This window comes from Polyodon spathula, chromosome 4, assembly GCF_017654505.1.
Source record: "Polyodon spathula isolate WHYD16114869_AA chromosome 4, ASM1765450v1, whole genome shotgun sequence".
NCBI classification, from domain to species: Eukaryota; Metazoa; Chordata; class Actinopteri; order Acipenseriformes; family Polyodontidae; genus Polyodon; species Polyodon spathula.
Window position 1 is genome coordinate 9,857,677 of NC_054537.1, and position 16,291 is coordinate 9,873,967.

Below are 16,291 nucleotides of genomic sequence, written 5' to 3' on the forward strand. Positions count from 1 at the left end.
CGTAACCGACTTCAGTGGGAAAATGCTCACCTTCGATGGCCACTGGCACGCTGGAGAAGTGTGCTCTTCGCGGATGAATCCCAGGTTTCAACTGTATGGGGCAGATGGCAGACAGCGTGTATGGCATCATGTGGGCAAGCGGTTTGCTGATGTCAACGTTGTGAACAGAGTGGCCCATGGTGGCGGTGGGGTTATGGTATGGGCAGGCATAAGCTACGGAAAACGAACACAATTGCATTGTATCGATGGCAATTTGAATGCACAGAGATACTGTGACGAGATCCTGAGGCCCATTGTCGTGCCATTCATCTGCCGCCATCACCTCATGTTTCAGCATGATAATGCACGGCCCCATGTCGCAAGGATCTGTACACAATTCCTGGAAGCTGGAAATGTCCCAGTTCTTCCATGGCCTGCATACTCACCAGACATGTCACCCATTGAGCATGTTTGGGATGCTCTGGATCGACATGTACGACAGCGTGTTCCAGTTCCTGCCAATATCCAGCAACTTCGCACAGCCATTGAAGAGGAGTGGGACAACATTCCACAGGCCACAATCAAGAGCCTGATCAACTCTATGCGAAGGAGATGTGTCGCGCTGCATGGGGCAAATGGTGGTTACACCAGACATTGACTGGTTTTCTGATCCACACCCCTACCTTTTTTTTTTTTCTTAAGGTATCTGTGACCAACAGATGCATATCTGTATTCCCAGACAGTGAAATCCATAGATTTGGACCTAATGTATTTATTTCAATTGACCGATTTCCTTATATGAACTGTAACTCAGTAAAATTGCTGCATGTTGCGTTTATATTTTTGTACAGTGTATAGTGGAAGCGACACCGAGTGGGAGAAGTACAGGCGTGGAAAAGTACAGAGCAGTTTCGAAGCAGAAAGGAGAAATTGCATCTTGAATTGCTTTAATCAGAAAACAGAGGACATTGGGGAAACACAGCAGCAGCTCAAAGTCAAACAGCCGCGTGTGTTTTTCTGATAACAAACAAGCTGAAACTCGGAGCAGCTGATTCAAATTCAGCGCCGTTTTGAGACACGGGCGAGGGGAGGAGCCAACAGCACAGCAGAACAACGCAGTTAAACGAGGCAGTCTTCCCAGCGACAGCGAGTGGGAGAAGTACAGGCGTGGAAAAGTACAGAGCAGTTTCGAAGCAGTTTGAAAGCAGGTTGACGGCTGCAGAAGAAACTAAACTTCAAAAAAAAAAAACCTCAACATGGTCTTCAAGCCAGTAATCTGTGACACCTGCTTGATGTGGGAAATCCGAGAAAACCCAGCGGAGCTAAACCAAGTGTGCGTAAAGTGCCGCGCGATCCAGGATTTGCATAAACTAGTAAGTATGCTAGAAATGGAGCTGGAAGAAGTGAGACAGCAACAGGATCTTGAGGAACTGGCACACCCACAATTCATAGAAGTCTGCATCACCCCTAACAGACTGAAAGCCACCAGGGAGATAGAAGGTCAGAACAGCTGGGTTCAGGTAGGCAGAAGCAGGGAAAAAAAGAAACTTCGTCAAACACAACCACCAGAAATCAAAACAACCAACAAATTTGAGTCACTTCAGAATTTTGATGAGCAGAACCAACAACAAGAGAATGAAAGGAACAACATCCAGGACCCTATTGACAGTGGTGACCAGACAGCAAAAAGAAGGGAGGTCATGATTGTTGGGGACTCCATATTGAGAAACACAGCAAGTTCAATTCGCAGTTTGGACCCCCTTACTACAACAGTGTGCTGCCTTCCGGGAGCCTCGGTCAAGCACATCACTGAGAACGTGGACAGGCTCCTAGAACGAACAGGAGACGACCCGGTAGTAGTCGTCCACATTGGTACAAACAACATTGGAAGAGACAGACCAAAATCCCTGCAAAACAAATTCAGAGAGCTAGGAAGGAAATTAAAAGAGAAAACCAAAACTGTGGTATTTTCTGGTATACTACCCGCACCTTGCAAAGGACCATATGGACAGCTGGAAATAATTAATCAAAACGCATGGCTGAAGACGTGGTGCACACGGGAAGGCTTCACCTATCTTGATCATTGGACCACATTCTACAACGAGGACTATCTGTATAGACGGGATGGACTGCATTTAAATAACAAGGGAACTAGTCTACTCGGAGAAAAGATCCTCGAGCAGGTTCGGAAGCATTTAAACTAGAAAGGAAGGGGGGAGAAATCAACAAAAAAACAGAAGGGAGACCACATCAAAACAAGAACAACAACTCAGGTAAGACAAACATTAAATGTATTTATCTAAATGCTAGAAGTATCAGAAAAAAAATTCTAGAACTTGAAGCTACTGCACTAACAGGTAACTATGATGTGATAGGTGTTACAGAAACTTGGTTGTCTGAGAGTGATGGGGACGAATTTAATATTTGTGGGTATACACTGTATAGGAAAGACAGGCAGGACAGAAGAGGAGGAGGGGTAGCGCTATACATAAGAAACAGTCTTGAAGCCCAGGTGTTAAACCTGGACAAAGAAAATAAAACCGAATCAATATGGGTCAGAATAACGGACAAAAATTCAAAAGGCATAATAATAGGAGCATGCTATAGACCGCCAGATTCAGACGGTGAGCACAATAATCTGTTATACAATGACATTAGAAATGTGTGTAGCAAAGGAGAAGCCATACTAATGGGGGATTTCAACTTCCCCCAAATAAAATGGGAAAACCCGGTGGGTAGCGCGAAGGATGAAATAGAAATGGTGGAAATGACAAATGACTGCTTCCTAACACAATTTGTCAAGGCACCCACTAGAGGGGAGGCATGCCTTGATTTAGTCTTTTCAAATAACGAAGATAGAATAACTAAAACAGAGGTCAGAGAACCACTGGCAAACTCAGACCACAACATGGTCTCATTTGAAGTGTTTTTTAAATCCCCAAAAGAAATGACTAAAGCTAAGGTTTACAATTTTAGAAAAGCAAACTATGAAGGTATGAAACAGAGACTAACAGAAGTAGATTGGAGTAAAATAGAGAAAACACCCACAGAAGAAGGATGGTTGTTCTTCAAAAATGTAGTACTAGAGGCGCAAAACAATTATATCCCTAAAGTAGACAAATCTAAATGTAAAACTAAATTGCCAAAATGGTTTAATAGATCAATAAAAAAAAATATTCAGCGAAAAAAGGCACTTTACAGAGCATTAAAAAAGGACCAAAAAGAAAGTACACAGAAAGAGTACACAGAACTGCAAACGCAAGTCAAAAAGGAAGTTAGAAAGGCCAAGAGAGAAATAGAAATAAACATTGCTAAGGGAGCTAAAACCAATTCCAAAATGTTTTTCCAATATTACAACAGCAAGAGAACATTCAAAGAGGAGATTAAATGTTTAAGAGATACAAATGGCAAAATCGTAGAGGAAGAAAAAAAAATAGCAAATATGTTAAATGATTACTTTTCACAAGTTTTTACAAAGGAAGATACTGACAACATGCCCCACATGTCATCCAGTTCCTGTCCAGTTTTAAATAACTTTAGCATAACTGAGGCAGAAGTGTTAAAGGGACTAGGAGCTCTTAAAATATGAGATCCTCCCAGTAGTACTCAAAGAAATGAAAGAAGTAATTTACAAACCGCTAACCAAGATCATGCAGCAGTCTCTTGACACAGGGGTGGTACCGACAGACTGGAAAATTGCAAACGTAATACCAATCCACAAAAAGGGAAACAAAACTGAACCAGGTAACTACAGACCAGTAAGCCTGACTTCTATTATATGCAAACTTATGGAAACTATAATAAGATCCAAAATGGAAAATTACCTATATGGTAACAGGGTACTGGGAGACAGTCAACATGGTTTTAGGAAAGGGAGATCGTGCCTAACTAACTTGCTTGATTTTTTTGAGGATGCAACATCGATAATGGATAATTGCAAAGCATATGACATGGTTTATTTAGATTTCCAGAAAGCTTTTGACAAAGTCCCGCACAAAAGATTAATTCTCAAACTGAACGCAGTTGGGATTCAAGGAAACACATGTACATGGATTAGGGAGTGGTTAACATGTAGAAAACAGAAAGTACTGATTAGAGGAAAAACCTCAGAATGGAGTGTGGTAACCAGCGGTGTACCACAGGGATCAGTATTAGGTCCTCTGCTATTCCTAATCTACATTAATGATTTAGATTCTGGTATAGTAAGCAAACTTGTTAAATTTGCAGACGACACAAAAGTAGGAGGAGTGGCAAACACTGTTGCAGCAGCAAAGGTCATTCAAAATGATCTAGACAAGATTCAGAACTGGGCAGACACATGGCAAATGACATTTAATAGAGAAAAGTGTAAGGTACTGCACGCAGGAAATAAAAATGTACATTATAAATATCATATGGGAGATATTGAAATTGGAGAAGGAATCTATGAAAAAGACCTAGGAGTTTTTGTTGACTCAGAAATGTCTTCATCTAGGCAATGTGGGGAAGCTATAAAAAAGGCTAACAAGATGCTCGGATACATTGTGAAAAGTGTTGAATTTAAATCAAGGGAAGTAATGTTAAAACTGTACAATGCACTTGTAAGACCTCATCTTGAATATTGTGTGCAGTTCTGGTCACCTCGCTATAAAAAAGATATTGCTGCTCTAGAAAGAGTGCAAAGAAGAGCGACCAGAATTATTCCGGCTTAAAAGGCATGTCATATGCAGACAGGCTAAAAGAATTGAATCTGTTCAGTCTTGAACAAAGACGACTACGTGGCGACCTAATTCAAGCATTCAAAATTCTAAAAGGTATTGACAGTGTCGACCCAAGGGACTTTTTCAGCCTGAAAAAAGAAACAAGGACCAGGGGTCACAAATGGAGTTTAGAAAAAGGGGCATTCAGAACAGAAAATAGGAGACACTTTTTTACACAGAGAATTGTGAGGGTCTGGAATCAACTCCCCAGAAATGTTGTTGAAGCTGACACCCTGGGATCCTTCAAGAAGCTGCTTGATGAGATTTTGGGATCAATAAGCTACTAACAACCAAACGAGCAAGATGGGCCGAATGGCCTCCTCTCGTTTGTAAACTTTCTTATGTTCTTATGTTCTTATATAGCATTGGATTAAAAAAAAAAAAAAAAAGTTAAAGTTCAAAAAATAAATACAAACTTGTGAACAACAGGCCAACTGGATAATAGTTTCAGAGAACCTATTTTCATAGAACACAGAACACAAGATTATTTGTTCAGCACTCTACTGTTGAGTTGGTTTTCCTGCTGGGATATGTGTCTGGAACGGCTATTGCAAAAAAACAAAACAAAAACCAATTAGTACAAAGAGAAGACACTGTATGATGGATTTGTTTTATGTGCTGAAATCACAGGTCAAAAACTCCTCACATAAATCTCTGAATTTACTATTCAGCAAAGTATGACCTGCTTCAGTGACGAAAGAAGTGGTTTACTGAAAATGACCAACAGAGTTCTGTGGTAAATCTGGAAATGAAAAAAATAACAACACTTTTGGAATCTTGCACAAAATGTGTGTGAAAACTATGTTTTTATAAAATAAAGTTGGATTAAGTTTTTGGTGATTTAGTTGGTAAGCTTTATATATATATGGATTTTGAACAATTTGTAGACAGCTTACAAGGAAAGCAATCACGCTGGATATCTAAAGAGAGCCTACTCTTGTGTCGTGTGTCTGTTTCAGAACTCTCATTGTAAACTCTTAGGCAGCTATTGCTTCCATGTAATAAATGATCACATTTGTAATGCAAGGACTGAGATAGTGTTACAGTATGTATGTGCAAATGTAGACTTGGACTTGATGACAGCCTAGTTGTGTATAACCACGCAGACACCGCCTACAGGAATGATTGTTCAGGTAATATTCATGTATTATTTATTTAACCCCTTACAATACATAAGCTGGCCAAGCAGCGCTGCCCATTTCCCCTTAGCTATTATTATTGGACATACTTTTCATGAAGAAATTTAATCAAGACTGACAGAGTGTTACAAGTCCCAAGGCTTTACTGTTTTAATTCTCTAATAACTAAAATACAAATGTACCATAACATATAAGAAGGTATAAATTTCCTATTCTAGTCAAAGACTTGCAACTATATGGCTCTTGTTACGTGATGAGGATATGTTACTACAGTATCCATCACTTACACTGGGCAGGGTTATTGTGGGCAGCCGTGTTATATAAGTCAATATCTCCACCTGCTGATATACCACTAAACCATCACAATATCGTACAGTAGTCAACCATTTTCAGAGCAATAATTATTTTTAAGTGTGCTTTTAGTCAGTTACGATGTTTAAGGCCTTGTACACACACACACTGCAGTTGGCACGACAACCATATTAAAAAACCACACTCGCTGTGGTTGTTTGTTGTAAACACACGCCTTTCCTTATTGAAGTGAGTGCACTCCCTGCTAAAACAGACAACTGAACACGGACCAGCACTACACGGCATTCGTTAGGTTTGTGTGGCGGCAGCGTGGAGGCTGTGTTTCTGTTTATGCTTTGGGAAGAAAGTACAGTACATAATCGATCGAGAGCTCGTCAAGCAGAGCTATGCTCTTTTCTGCAAAACCAGCGGACACACTAGCTTTTTCTGCTCTGCTAAATACATTTGGAAATGCACTGCTAAATGAACTTCGTTTGCTGCCATCCAGTTTAGCCTGGACCCCTTCCTCAGACCAAACACTTAATTATTTTTTGGTCTCTTCTTCGGACCAAATGAGTCTGCGGTCAGTAGCCATGTTTATCAATACTTGCGCAAAAATCCACCAAGCACCTACTGCGGTTGTTTTAGTGCAGTTTTAATGCACATACAAAGAGTTGCTGCACATTAACAAACCAAACTGAATTAATAACCGAACTTGCTACTTGTTTCGAACAGGATTAACTAGTACGGTTGTCGCTGCCTTTTGTAACCAAACTGTGTACTTAAACCGTATTAAGAGCAAGCTGAATACACAACCGCATCGAGGCTGTGTGAGTACGAGGCCCAGTAAAATAACCAAAATGAAAACCTCTCAACAAAACAAAAACCCAATGTTAAAAATTAATTCTTAACACTTACTGATGAATATGTGACAAAGCTAATGGCACAGAATTCAAAATGTGGCTGTCTAAAAGAAGTCCTTATTCCTCAATAACTGAAATGAGACCTTATCACTAGAAGCTAAAATCAAGATCCCTGTACAACACAAGAAAAAAGGTTCTACCTTTTTATCCTCCATTGTATAGATACAAAACTTACAATGCTATAAAAATAAAAACACTGACATAAAATTATGATGAAGAAATTACCAGCAGTGGTATTGTATCTCCCTTGTCATTAGAACATTCTCTCAGTGTTGAAGAGCTTAAGCTTTGTCATGAAGTTAAAATAAACGAAAGCTAAAAATACCAAAAGATTTTTAAACAGGTAGATCAGAGTAGTTACATATCCAAATACTGCAATCAGTCCTATTCGGAGGAAGAGGAAGGAAATATCTTGCAAAAACACTCCCAAGGAACTCAGAATGGGATTTTTGGGTTTCACAATCAACCTCAATAGAGAAATATAGCTAAAGATTTATACTGGATAAACCCATCCAGACCTGAAAACCGGGGGAAGACCGGCAACTCTCACCAGCTCTATGGTATCAAACCAGAACACGAAACAATCAATTTTCTGCCCTTGCATCATTTATGGACAGAAACTTCAGATGCCCAGGAGGTGTGTACTGTGTTGTGTAGTAACTGAAGCTTGCTGTGCTGTATCCTGAGATGCTGTAACGGTTTTCCCGATTCTCCAGTGCTGTTCCCCGTCACAGATCCATTGGCTTCTAATCCTGTAGCTCCACGATTTTCGTCTTCATTTCCATCAATCTTCCCAGATACAGTTGGAACTTGCTCCAGATTTGTCAGAACAGGACTAGGAATCCCAGCATCCCTTTCAGTCTCTGCAGCTAACAGAAACAATAACAACAATAGGGTCACTGTTCTGTCTATTTAAAAGAAAACAAATATACTATATAGCTTTTGAATTCTGAAAATAATTTAGTTTTTGTTGCATTTCCCTTATATAAAATGTTTAAAATTCTGTTATTTTCTCTGTATCTGTCTTTGCAGGCCTCTGAGCCTGCTTTATGCTTACCTGGAGAATCCTAACAGCCTAATTAAACAGACTTCCTCATTCCATTCAAATCATGCGACAGTGTGACCTTTCACCTACTCTCTCTACTGTATGTAAAGTGATAGCTCAATATCAGAGCAACATTACCACATAAACATAATCACTTATAACAATTGTAAAAATAGATATTTTTTTAAAATGTCAAAAATAAATTAAAATGACTCTGTTTGGGAGGGGCACCTGTTTAATTGAGAGTGTGTTTTGTTGTTTGTTAAAGGGGTTGCTTTGGATTTGTCACCAGGGAGATACCCTAGGGTGGGTTAAGACTGAGTTTGAAGCATGCTGGTAAGTTTTGCCAATCTAGGGGTCGGGATGTTAGTGCAACGGAATCCCCACCCCCACCCCCAAATCGTTACTATAATACATTCCTATAATTTGTCATATGGAAAAATACACAATTATATCAGGCAGGTCACCACGCTTAACTTGCCTTGCATTTGCCCTGTAAGACGACATTTCCGAAGTCTATCAGTTACATCTAAGCAAATCAGGGAGCTCAGTGAGGGTATCGTACAGATGAAATTCCAAGTTACTGTTTATCTGCACCTGTAAAAAACATACAGTACGTCAAAAAGGCGAAAGCCCTGACAGAAAATGGTTGCAGAATGTATAGGTTTCATTATGTTTCAATGCAGAACATAAACAACCTCAAATACATTCTTCTAAAAAGCTACTCATAACGGTTTTGTGGTCATTTGTCACAAATACACAACAGAAAAAAAAGAAACCTGAAGTATAATCTTTGTCCATAAAAGAAATATTGAAAGGACACGATATTGCATGTTTCTCAAGAACATGGAAAAGGCTAAACTACAGGTATAAAAAGGCAGATCATCATATGATAATAAATAGTCATAAGATGAGGCTGTATAGTAGGAACAAGCTAGCAGATTTAAAAAATAAAAGTTATGATCAACAAATCTTCTAGTGTGCATGATTTGTAAATCCCCCCATAACCAATACGTCATCAGCAAGCGCTGGGAACCCGAAACGGGAGTTGACCGCTTAGATCCTGGAGGAAGGGCTGCCTTCAGCCACGGATTTCCTGCGGTTTCCCCCCTAAAAAAATAAAAAATATGTGAGTAGGGGTTTTTTCCTTACCTGAGTGATGAGAGGTTCGTATTTAATAGTTCTGCGGGGTTACAGTAACTGAAATTGAACCCCAATCGACTTGCTTTGCAGAACAGTTTTAGCTGGCCTTTTGTATTAGGTTATTATAAGTGGATAACTAATCATAAACTAAAAAAGTACATTTGTTAATATTTAAGTAAGCGACTTGTTATCTACTTAAATGGATTGCACTGAATTATTAATGATGATGATGATGATGATGATGATGATAGCGATTGCAATTGCAGATGATTTATGACTGTGAAGGGCACTCAGGGCCCGATTGAAATATAAATTTGGCCAGAGGTCTCATCCGGTGCCCGACGGCTACCTGCATGAGGCTGGCTAGAAAAACATGAACAGTTACATACATCCCAGTGCCGCAGATAAGAAGTGGCTGTAGAAACCCCGAAATGATGAGGCCACCAAACCATGAATGAATAATATTAAATATTTAACGCTCTCCACAGTGGCACTCTGCCACCTAACCCCCAAATATTGAATTTAATGAAAATCAGCAGCTGAGACACTGCCCGTCCCCCAGAGCATAACAGCGCTGGGGGAAGAGAGCCCAGTCTCGCAGAACTAAATACGAACCGCTCAGCACTCAGGTAAGGAAAAAAACCCTACTTGGATATTTTAAATTTTTTTTAGGGGGAAACCTCAGGAAATCCTTAGCTGAGGGCAGCCCTTCCTCCAGGATCTAAAGCAGTCAACTCCCGTTTCGGGTCCCCAGCGCTTGGCTGAGCAGCCGAAACAAAAAGAAGCGACAAGAAAGAATAACACACAGAGCTTTTATGCGCTTGCTGAGGATGTATTGGTTATGGATGGATTCTCCTTCCAGAAAAGGTACCACGTTTACAAAAACTATGTCTTCCTTAATGGAGGAAGCAGCAATCTAAAATAACAAAACTACTGGGCAGGCTTCATTAAGTCCTAATTCAGTCGGTTATATTATGTTGCCATGTAACAGAAAAAGGAATGGAGGCACCACCTCATTGATATTATACAGGAGACATCTAATGAATAGTCATGATCACTGCTGACCTGTTGTTATGTACATTTTCCAAGGCCTGCAAGCAAGATGGCAGACACTGAGAAATAGAGAAAAAAAACTCTCAGCGTGGAGCAGCAAAATGTAGAACAATTAGTACCAGTGCACACATCACAAATAGGTAAGGCAGGGTACAAAAGGAAATCAATTTTAAAAAGTCATTTTTACTGTATACTGAAATAGAATGTATAACTCAAACACAAACCTTAACAACAGTACAGACATTTGTGGAAAGACAAATTTCCTGACAGTTACAGATGAGTTTTCATACTCTGAGTTTTCTGACAGAAATTGCATTGTAAAAACAGAATCTGTCCTACTGTTAGAAAACTATATTGAATCACAGGTTTACATTGTTCTGCAGGAATTAGTGACAATTCCTCAATGATTGCTGCATCTAATTTCCCTGGGGAAGCTGAATGTCCCATAGAGGTGTCACTTCTTTGTGAAACATCAACAATCCCTCAGTCCAAATACATCGGCTCTGTTTCCCATTGGGAGATGCAACTTTTGAACAGGACAGAATACACTGCAGGGATGCCATCTGAACGGCAAACAGACCAGTCATGTGATGGAGAGCCTGGGCACACTACAGTTGAGCATCTCACCCCTGCACTAAAGGCTCGGGGATGCTTGCAGAGGCAGTAAGAGAGTTTTGAACCTCTTGTCACCTGCAGCAGTTCAGAATCCATCAAAGCATCAGAACACATTAAAAGGTGTTAATATTGTCATTGCACAGATGCCTCTATCGATCTTCATATTATTAAGTTATTTTGTTAGAAGCTGTCTATACTGGTACAAGCAAGTCCACAATAAAAACATCCATGCATCACCACGTTAATTTGAGAAAGATCCTGAAAGATCCCCAGTGGTCCACCTGAAGACTGTACTGGTATCCATTCCAGAGCCTCCATGTTCTTGCTAAACTAACCTTTATACTTAAACCATTCCTGGAAAATCCTAGCCTTGTGGCATGGGGCATTAAATTATCCTGCTGAAAAAATCCATTAGCGGATGGATACACTGCTGCCATGAAGGGATGCACCTGATTGGCAATGATGTTCAGATATCCTGTGGCATTCAAACGTTGCTCCACTTTTATCAAGTGGCCCAATTGTGTGCCATAAAAAAACATCCCACACGTCATCACACCACCACCACCAGCCTGCAATGTTGACACGCGGCATGGTGGATGTTTTCTCTATACCCTAGTCCTCAGCGTGAAACCGCAGGAACTGGGATTCATCAGACCAGGCAATGTTTTTCCAATCCTTCAGTGTCCAGTGTTTTTGTTCCTTAGTCAACTGCAACCGCAATTTCTTGTTTTGCTGAAAGAAGTGGAACTCTGTTAGGTCATCAGCTGCAGTATTCGTGTCACGGTATGACGAGTTGTGCATTCTTTTATGGGTCTTTCGGCACCAATGTTGTACTGGACTGTCAGTTGACTAACTGTAGCCAGTCTGTTGCTCTGCACAATTCGTGTCAGCCTCATTTGGCCTCTTTCATCAATGAGCCGTTTTCGACCACTGGCCTGCCGTTGGCTGGATGTCCTTTGGGTGGTGGACCATCCTTGATACACACAGGAAACTGCTGAGCGTGAAAAACCCAGCAGCGTTGCAGTTCTTGACACACTCAAACCGACGCGCCTGGCACCTATACCCTCTGAATGGTACACATACACAATCCATGTCTCAATTGTGTCAAGGCTTAAAAATCCTTCTTTAACCTGTCTCCCCTTCATCTACACTGATTGAAGTGGATTTAACAGGTTACATCAATAAGGGATCATAGCTTTCACCTGGATTCACCTTGTCAGTCTATTTCATTAAAAGAGCAGGTGTTCCTAATGTTTTGTACACTCAGTGTGTGTGTGTGTGTGTGTGTATGTATGTGTGTGTATATATATATATATATATATATATATATATATATATATATATATATATATATATATATATATATTAGTAACCTCAGCTTTGAGCACAAAGGAATAAGCCACAGATCAATCACTAGGATAAGCCACAGCTGGATTTTTTAAAAACATTTTACAGATTGCAGTATCTGTGGTTATCCCAGAATTACCCTACACTAAAAAATAAGTAGTTTATTCAATCTAGTGGATTTTCCGGTTCTGTGAAATATTCTAAAATAATCCAGCTGTGGTTTATCACCACAGGGTATAGTTTGATCAAATCAGCACTTAAATAACATCACAGAAAGCACACTAGGATAACGAATCACATGTCTTAAACTGAGAAAAACAAACAACAGATTTACAGCCTGCCATTGTAAATTGTTCCCAGTCTTTCCACGACTTATATGTAGGTCAGTGCTGAAAGAGTTCAGATAGAATGCAAAGCTAATGCACTTGGAACTGGGAGGGGTTTATTTCACATGTGACCAGATGTGCTGTGCTTTAGATGAGTCATTTCATACAGTAAATGATTTGTTCAGGCTACCGATATTGTTTTTGCCTTGCTTGCTTTATTCTGGTTCTGTAATGGGTTTGGAAATTGTCTGTTTTAAAAAGCAGACCCTAATTTTAATTAGATTTGACATGACATTGTAATAGTTGAGGTAAAGATGACTTTCCAATAGGAATTCTAGTTGTAAGGTAACTGAAAAGACTAAAATCACAGACTGGTACTGTATATTACCTCCGTGCTGGCTATTAGGAATGCAAAGCAAGGCAATGTTGAGAAAATCACATACATCAGAAGGATTAGTCTCCTAAAACACAAAGTTTGCCGACAAATAATTTAATATGCATTGGATTTTAGGACTTTGTGGATAATGCACTTCATTTTCTCACTGACAAAAAGTGGTGATAGGGCCACATTTAGTGCAAAATGTTTCTGAAAGGAAAAACACCTATTCAATTCTAAAACAAATAAGAAAGAACTTCACGCACCCCTAAATCAGATGTGTGAGTTATATAGTTCTAGTTATGGAGTAAAGAGCTACGAGAATCTAGTGTATATTCTTTAGTAGGGCAATTGCATATACAAGCATACAGTACATGTAAACAGCACATACTGTAGGAGGTAACAGTATAGGACACATGCACTTGTCATAGAGGAAGAACTGTTGCTTTGAATAACCCATGGAAAACCCACATTTCTTCAAGCAGCTTTCAATTTCAAAATGAAGATTTAAAAATGTCTATTTACAGCATTTCAAAAACAAACAAAAAAAAAAGATTAAAAAAATTTAAAATAAGAAACAAGAGAAATGACTTACCACTTCTTCCTTTCAGTGAAAAACTTCCTTTTTTTGGTTATCATGTATTTCATAGGAACCCAGATAATCAAGGCCACAGATGTGACATAAGCAACAGAGGAAGCCACAACAAGCCAGTAAGCAGCGTTTGCATCCCCGTCGTTCTGCCCCTGTGCCTTCTTAACCCACTTGACGATGGTGGCGAACCTCTGAATGACTATGAAAACAGGGATGCACAGGGCTGAAAACTGCAGGATTTCAGACAAGGCACATTTGAATTTCTTCCCTGATCCCATTTAAAGTCAGTTTAGTATATGATACAGACCCAGAGCGCAGGCCTTTTATAATTGTTTGAATTAGCTAGCATTTTCCACATGCCAGACCAGTCCTGGACTCTGTACGCTGAGTGCTTACACTGCATTAGGCATTGTATACCTTTATTATCCTACTGACAATGTTTTGTACATCTGAGTTGCCTTTTGGTATTTTTATTGAATTGCTAAGTATTGACATTGTGATCTTTTAATGTGTATTTTAATAGACCTTGGAATCAATACAATATGATATGGGCAGAAATAAAAAGCATGTCAAACATTAATAGGAGAATGAAAAACACCTGTACAGTATTCCATTTGAATAAAACAGAAATACTTTTTAACAAAACCTTTTTGTATTACATTTAAAGTAACCACAAGGCCCTTTGTTTTACAATAGCTACAGTTTAGCTCAATTTTTCACCTAAAATTGGGCCCAGACAAGCATGTGAAAATACAGATTGACTATTTTTGGAGTTAACATTTAGACGTAAACATTTAGAAACCTAAAAGCCAGCTACTCAATAGCATCATTCCAGGTCTGTTTAGCACTCTCAAGTTGTTTGTTTTTCAGTTGTGTAACATTACTGTAAAAATGCCTCCTTCAAAAAAAAACAACAAAAAAACAACAAAAAAAAAAACAGGAGGCAATTAAAAACTGGATTCCTCAGTGCTGCAAAATATCACAAATAAAATCCATCTCCTTAGTATCCATATCACACACAGTGTTCACCAAGTGAATGCACAGCTTCTTGGAGGACAGTGAGGGATGCAGGTGTTGTTGCAAAAACATAATAATTGTTTAAATATTATAAATGTTATCCAAAACATTTACCCAGAAAAAAAAACAAAAAAAACAGATACATTATCTAAAAAGGGCATATAGACAAATTTTGATTATCTCCATTTTGACATCATTAAAATATTGCTTTGTGAAAAAAAGCAATAAACAAGTCGCATGTTAAGATTATCACTGCCTACTTGAGGGCAGTTCTGAGCATTTCCCTATACGTTTGAAGTGGGATACTGTCGAGACATGTTATCAGATGCATTTGAATGCATTAGTTAAAAGGGGATGCTACATTTCAAGTAAAGATCTATTAAAGATGTTTTGTTTTTTTACCATGATGTTTTAGTAGGGTTCCTCAGTTAAAACATGTCATGTGTTAACGGTACATGTTGAAAAAGGATTATATATATATATATATATATATATATAGATATATATATTTTTTTTAAAGCACTGTTTTCTTTAAGCCCATTTGATTTATTCAATCACATTTGCAGTTCACGAAACGCCTTTTCAGATGTTAAAAATATATTTTCATTTTGCGAAGCGTTGTTTAACATCAGATATCATTAAGTCTCATATTACAAAACGACTTATTTTTAGGGATAACCACAGATTGGTTATTGATGCAATCATTGGTTATTCCCCAGTGATGTAAAACACCCAAAAAATCCAGCTGTGGCTCTGATAACAGCAACAGAAATGTGTGTCAACATGATTATAAATATACTAACTGTTGGATCAGCCAATGCCCTAAATGTTACACACACGCACACGCACACACACCTGTGTGGTCCAGTGGTTAAAGAAACAGACTTGCAACCAGCAGATTTTATCTAACATTCATTTCCAGACTGCACTATTTTCAGAATTGACCATTATCCTGGTCAAATTAAAACCCGAGAGGCCTTGGTTTGAAGAGTACTGTATTTTTTATGTAGTACATATTGTAAAAATTCATTTCACAAACAACTGTCAGTACCTGCTGTCAGTGTGCTACCGATCAAACTTCTGTTCTACAGTGTATACTATACAAGATATACTGAGTTTTACTGTCAACATGTATATCTGGTAAGTCATTGTGACCTCTCAAACAATGACAACTTTGATGCTTGATACTTAAGCTCAGAAGGGAGTTTATATATTCATATTGCTGGGCAGGAAGATACATGGCCAATATGCTGTAAAAACACTATACAGTAATATAAAGTAGATAGAAAATATTGTCCTCAACAAAACATAAAAACCAAATGTCAAACCTAAAAAGCAGCAACACTTGACAAACAGTTTTGTTGACAGTGATCAATATATTCTGTAATTGAACACATGCAGTACATTTTCAGGTACACATCTTAAAAGAACATTCATACTTTCCAGTATCCTTGGTCAAAAGTCAAGTCATAATTCTGCTGTCTTTAGTACCTACACAAGACATGCTAAAATGCTGAGATATAGGTTTAACTAGCATCTACAATAACATGTTTCACTTGATCAGGACATTGCAAACAAAACAAACAAAAAACAACAACAATATGGTCTTTGATCATATGAACCATCATAACACGTTACTTAAATATACATACACAATTAAAAATACAGAAATTCACATCAGTACTCCCATTGGACAAAAGGAATAA

At 38.7% G+C, this 16,291-nt stretch overlaps 1 pseudogene; it reads right to left on the bottom strand.

Moving 5' to 3' along the window:
- Nucleotides 1-7,674: 7,674 nt before the first annotated feature.
- LOC121313756 lies at nt 7,675-13,846 on the bottom strand (annotated as a pseudogene).
- Between the last annotated feature and the right edge of the window lie 2,445 nt (nt 13,847-16,291).